General features: G+C 35.7%; 1 pseudogene; it reads right to left on the bottom strand.

The window, feature by feature from the left end:
- Nucleotides 1-850: 850 nt before the first annotated feature.
- Nucleotides 851-4,628, bottom strand: LOC147640729 (flavone 3'-O-methyltransferase OMT2-like; annotated as a pseudogene).
- Between the last annotated feature and the right edge of the window lie 470 nt (nt 4,629-5,098).

Genomic DNA, 5,098 nt, shown 5'->3' with positions numbered 1-5,098 from the left:
GCCTACTTGCACCAATCTTGGATTCATTATTCTACTAGTGGAGTGTACTGAGACTAGGAGTGTTACACACGTAAATGTTCTTGCAAGTGTACTGAGACTAGGAGTGCAACACATGTAGATGTTCTTGCAAGTGTACTGAGACTAGGAGTGCAACACATGTAGATGTTCTTTAGTTCTTGAGATTTTTTGGATTGTTTTTGTAAGTGTGATTTTTTTTTAATGCAAAGAAGAAAGCAAATAAAATATAGAAAAGTTTCTATTCCTAGCCCTAACATAAGAGTTTAAAATATATGTTAGAGGATGAATTAAGAGAATTAAGTAGGCTATTGTAAAGTGTTCTTAAGCATGCAAAAAGAATTTAAAAAATTCATTAATTACCCAAACCTAACATGCATAAGTTTTTCTTAAAAAAATTACATTTTTATAGAAATGATTTTTTTAAAGGCATTAAGACTTGTAGAAAATGTGGTGATGTATTGCATGGATATTTAGATTCAAAATGTTGTGATCGAAATCAAACATACACCAATATGCACATGTGCCCAACTTTATGTTTTAAAAAAGTGTAGCTATTTTATGATTATCACAAATAAGGTTGAACTATAATGTTTGATAAAGTAAGAACATCTTCAAGCTAAATCCATAATTTGTAAGTTTGTCTTCTTCTATATTTATAGGGTGTTTTCATTCAAGAAGCTTAAGAAGGAGGTAATTCTACATGTATGTATGGTGGAGATGGAAATTTTTAATTCAATATCCATATAATTGCAAAAATAAATCCATTCCAACACTATAGAATGATCAAAAGGTTTGGAACCTCATGATGGGATTTATAAGTTAGAATACGAAAGCTAATGCATTATGCATGTAGATAGATGGACTTTGTGGGTGTCATATAAGAGGAGAGATCCTCCCTAAAATTTGTAAAGTTCCACAATAATGCACTCATTTAGCTTGGAGATAACTTGCATGCGTGCAAAACCTGCAAGTTTAGAAATGGTAAGAAGCTCTTGATAGGTGCGCTCTCGGGCACCGTGATGACAAGCAAGCATTAGGATGTCAAGTTGGTAGGCTACACGGGCCCTTGCCCCACTCTCCACTCCATATGGAAGTAGAGCATCCACCACGATCACTTTACCACCTTGTTTTGGAAGAGCCTTGTAACAATTCTTCAATATTTTTACACAATGCTCGTCACTCCAATTGTGTAATATCACTGCCCTTGCCAAAACATATCACAATAGAGTTAAGGAGTAATTGTTTCTTATAAAAGCAATGATTGAATATTTTTAAAAACTTAGTTAAACTACATAATGTGTCAAGGCTAGCAAAAATGTTCATATTAGTCAAGCACTCAACGATCCCCTATAAATGCAAGCAATTGAATCTACGTGTTTTAAGTGCCCTTTGCTAACTAACTCAAGTTCATAAAAACCTTAACACAAATCATGGCAATAAGGAAGCTTGTTTTTTAGATTGATTGACCTCCTTTTTTTAGCTCTTTCATTTAAGAATATTATAAATCATAATTCTATTGGGACACAAAAGTGGTGTGTGTACTTATTTTAAAGTGCACGTCAATGAAGTTACAAAAGTGGTGTGTGCACGTATTTTAACAGTGCACTAGCATCTAGGTAGAGATGTATCTCAATTATAATAATGATGGTGATATGTAAGAGTGCATAATATATATATTCATAATATAGATATATGTAGGTACATACATACACACATGTTCTAGTCTTTTTGTAGGACTTGTGTTTTGCCCTAGAGCGTGTCAAAGATAATATTGCATATTTATGTTTTTCACTTGCATGTTCTCTAGCTTTTTGTAAGAGTAGTGTTTTTCTCTAGATCATGTTATCAATCTTGTATGTTTATGTTTCTCACTTGCCCCCTCATTTTTGAGTTCTTTGTGTTTAAAATGAACTATAGTTTTTGGGAAAGAGCTTGTTTAGTGCCCCCCATTCACAAACTCAAGTTGTTGCCTATATTTCTTTATAAGAAAGTTCATCAAGGTAAATTTTTGGCATATTTAAATCATTATATGGATTAAAAATTTTCAAGATATTGTGAAACAAGTCAAGGTCCTTTCAAAAGGGCACATGATTAGTTAAAAAAAAGAACGTTTAAAAACTCGTGTGAAAGCACTATTTTGCATGAGTAATCCTCCCAAACAATATTTTTAATATTATTGTGTGCATTTGTTTAGTATTGATGCTTTCATCAGATTCTTCAAGAGGTACAAAGCCAAGTTTGAACTCACACACTTTGCTACCCAAGCGCACACTCAAATCACTTACCCAAAGACCACGTTAGAATAAAAGAAGCTATTTTTAAAACAAACTTGAATATTGAATAGCTATAGTAGATTTATCTTACTCTTTAGACTTTGTGCTTAAGAGAACTATAACTTGTAGGGTGTTAGCTTCAAAATTGATAGTGTCAATGGCTAAGAAGCATCTCACACACGCTTGTCCCTCATTTTGCCATTGAATTTGGCTAAAATTTGGAATGCTAGTACAATGTAGCTCCTAAGTTGCGGCATTTGGATTACATATCCCAAAAAGAAGGCTTTAGTTTAAAGAAACTGCATCTCTATCCTACATGTCTTTTGATGCCTAAAAGACATGTAAAATATTGGAATTAAATACATGGAACTAGAGACATATTTAATTATAAATATTTTATAGATCATTTAAAAAAAATTAAAGAAAAATAATGAAATGTATGTCTTTTTAATGTAAAAGACATTGGCTGTCTTTAATGTGAGAATGCTAGAGAGAGAGAGAGAGAGAGAGAGAGAGAGAGAGAGAGAGAGAGAGAGAGAGAGCGAGCGAGCAAAAATACCTTATTTAATATATTTATTAATTATGCATTTGATAATGGGTACTATATATAAATTTGAGTAACTATATAAGGCCCGTCAAATTTGTGAAATTCATTCAAATCATAGGTTTTCAAAGGTTTAAAGACTTAATCACTGAAAGATTTTTGTTAAACTTGAGAAACAACTTCAATGGAGCCATGATATGACCTTGTAGATTTCAACACACTTTCACAGATCACAATACGTATTGTTGCATCATCAAGATTAAGGAAAAGAATACCTTCATAAATATAGCATTGCCTTCGGGGATGCTGACAAACATATCTCCTCCTACATTCTCAACACCTGTGTAGTAAAGGAAATTGATTTGCATTCTCACATTAGATGGTTGCAAGTGGCATATGTTTAATAAGTATAAACCTAGCTTTCATATTAAGCCATCAACATGATAGACTATAAGAGTTTAAGCAAGAAGTTGCATGTGACTATGGAGAACATATTTAGAAAAAATCGATTAAACTCAATGGTGATCAAAAGAGTGCATGCACAATGTAAAACATTTATTGAATATATGCCACGTTGCATCATAGCCAACTTAAAGTCTTCCTTTTTGGTTTCAAAATGGTTTAAAAAAGCATTCATGTGTGCTTACATAAATTCTTTAAATTTATAGTTTTTCTTCAAAGTTTAAGCACCTCAAGGTCCTAGGTTGCCTTTCATAACATACAATGCAACCATGCGTGCATATGTATAAAAATATGTACTCATGTCTTTGTTTGTTTGTGTGTGTGTGTGTGTGTGTGTGTGTGTGTGCGTGCGTGTGTATGTGCGCGCGCGCACACACACACACACATGCATGGGAGCCCACTTGGACTTGATATGTATGTATAGATACACAAGCACCAAGTGGCAAGGAGTTAAATGACAAAATACTTTACCAATCACACCTAAATTCACGAGCTACATGTTCAACCATGATGTGTTTAAAGTCATTTGAAAAAAACTTAGTTATCCATTTACACCCATTCTTTATTGTGGAACAGATGAGCTAATGACTTCTAAAACTTATCGAGTCACCCCATATGATATATTGTGGTGGATGGCTTATGAGATATTACCAGGATACTGCGGTGCAGCAGCAACCACATGCGGCTGGTCGAAATTGATGCCTTTCATGTGAGGGTGCTTAGAGATGATCATGCTCAAGCAAGATCCGAGCCCGCCGCCCACATCGACGAGGGTAGTTACATCATCAAAGCTGGAGTAGGTGTCAAGGAACAACGGGATAAAGAGCTTGGTATGGTTGGCCATGGCGGAGTTGAAGATATTGTTGAAGGAGAGGTTATCTTGGGCATAAGGGAAGGGATGTTTGCCATGAGCTTTGCTGAAGGGAACGCTACCGTCGAGGACGGCTACATCCAAGCAATGCCATGCGTCTGTAGAAACCTTGTCTAGATTGAGGAGTATCATTGGGGCAAGAGAGGCACCATCTTCATTTTTGACCAAATATTTGCTAACTTCATTGAGCCCATATTTTCTCACATAGTGAGGATTGTGTGTGTGTTCCGAGTCTTCCTCCTCTAGGGAGGAAGTGAGGACGCCGTGGCAAGCTAATACCCGTAGGATTCGATCTAGAGAATCGGCAGCCGTTGGATGGTGGAAAACGTTGGTGATGTCCATGACATTGAGGCGGATTACAGTTTTCAGAGCCCAGCTCCAGCACTCTCAACCATGCAGGGTCTTCAACTCCCGGAAGCTCAGAAAGCAGCCGCTCCTCACGTTGAGCAGTTTCGCCCATCTCTCCCCCCCCCCGGGTGTGTGTCTGTGTGTCTGTGTCTGTGAGAGAGAGTGTGTGTGTGTGTGAGAGAGAGAGAAAGAAAGCTCTCTATTTAAGAGTGTGTGAGTGAGAGAGCCAGAAAGAGACGCATGGCTTACTTTTGAAAATTGAATTTAAGAAAGCTCAAAATTTTTAGAGAACTTTCACGCATTTTTTAGTCAGCTTTCACTGCCTACCCCCACCAACACCAATTACTTGCTCTTTATGGTATCATCCATTTTTAGTTAAGAATAGTAGCTAAAACCCAATTCCTTTGCTTAGAACGAAGCCCTTTTCCTAGGGTAAAAAATAAGATGCCTCTATGAATATATATATATATATATATAAAAGTGTAGGTGGGTTGGTAATTATTCTTTCTATATAAATCTACAATTATAAAAAAATAGGATGAATGTTTTTAAAAATGCCTTAAAATATCTAAAATTGGGAAA

This window comes from Cibotium barometz, chromosome 2, assembly GCF_041138505.1.
Source record: "Cibotium barometz isolate CiBa-2024 chromosome 2, ASM4113850v1, whole genome shotgun sequence".
In the NCBI taxonomy this organism is placed as follows: Eukaryota; Viridiplantae; Streptophyta; class Polypodiopsida; order Cyatheales; family Cibotiaceae; genus Cibotium; species Cibotium barometz.
This window is presented reverse-complemented; position numbering and strand designations above follow the sequence as displayed.